Source organism: Malurus melanocephalus, unplaced genomic scaffold (assembly GCF_030028575.1).
Source record: "Malurus melanocephalus ecotype Western Australia unplaced genomic scaffold, MMel_1.1 scaffold_227, whole genome shotgun sequence".
Taxonomy (NCBI): domain Eukaryota; kingdom Metazoa; phylum Chordata; class Aves; order Passeriformes; family Maluridae; genus Malurus; species Malurus melanocephalus.
In genome coordinates, this window is record NW_026623459.1 from 1,022,948 (window position 1) to 1,024,242 (window position 1,295).

At 35.0% G+C, this 1,295-nt stretch overlaps 1 non-coding gene across 1 annotated transcript; it reads right to left on the bottom strand.

Annotated features, from left to right (window-relative positions):
- Positions 1-494: 494 nt before the first annotated feature.
- TRNAH-GUG (transfer RNA histidin (anticodon GUG)) lies at positions 495-566 on the bottom strand. Its single transcript has one exon. It is a non-coding gene; the product is annotated as a tRNA-His (tRNA).
- Between the last annotated feature and the right edge of the window lie 729 nt (positions 567-1,295).

Sequence of the window (1,295 nt, forward strand, 5' to 3'; positions counted from 1 at the left end):
GAAATTACACATTGTTTCTACTAAAAAAYTAAGGAGAATCAACAGACAAATGATGGTTCTCCTTGTCTGTCACCAGCAAAGACCTTCTGCTAGCAGCAGTTCAGGCCTAGTTAAACAGGATTTCCACATCTACCACTGTCATATTTCCAAGCAATTCAGCCTGATTGTTTTATTWGCATGACAAACTAAGAAAGATCAAAATCAAAGAGGCTTCATGGCTTAGTCCAGGCATTAAGTAGCAAGTAAATGAATAAAAATTACATGGTCACTATGAGACTGCGTTTATCAAAACCATGAAAATTTAAATTAAGAAAATCCCACTTGGCAACAGGATTTCTAAATTAATACTTATGCTATGTACTCCTTTAGAAAAATATTCTTGTAAAAGTTATAGGGCTTCTAATTGCTTTCTCATCCTTGTCTTAGACATCACTAATAGATTACTTTTGGTATACAATCTGTAATTACATCTCTTCAAAAGATACATTGTCCCCTGCCGTGACTCGGATTTGAACCGAGGTTGCTGCGGCCACAACGCAGAGTACTAACCACTATACGATCACGGCAAGCTGTCAGAAAACTCAAAAGGGAATTTTTTTCKCTGGCGCTCTTGAAAATGCCGTATAAATGGTGCCACCTGCAGTTTACAGTGAGTGTTAGCAGCAGCTTGCTCTAAACTTACACTTAATTACTGTCATCTCAAAATTGCTTCCAGACTTATTTTTCCATTCTCTTAATAATCCATGCTTATCAGGATTGCCTAAAAAAAAAAAAAAGGCTCTGGATAGTTATAACATACTTTCCCTTGTTCCCTAAAAATCTTTCAAGGGAGATTTTTTTCCTATTTTATCAGTAGTTGGGAAGACAAAGTCATGTCAACAGAAAAGTCTGACATTGTAGATACAGATTTAAGCAAATTATCAAAATCTATTTAATTGGAAATTTTATTTGATTAGTTGAACCTGCTTTGATTGATTCTGGTGTAAATGTTTGTATAGATGGACATCATCTTCCTTATCTCTACCATAGGCACAGAATATAAAACATATATTTTCCAGAATTTACCTTACCTCTGTGAAAAAATATGGTCAAATGTTACAGATGAAGTCTGAGGGGGAGTTAGCCCTTTGCTTCTATGAATGAAGACATCAATTACTATAATTCTGAAGCTGAGGTTCTGAATGGCACTTGCCTTTATATAGATATTCAGAGAAAAAAAAGATTGCAAGCAACATTCAAAGGGGCAGAACAGTAAAAAAATTACTATTTCTTTCAAATGAAAGCTCCAGCAGAAA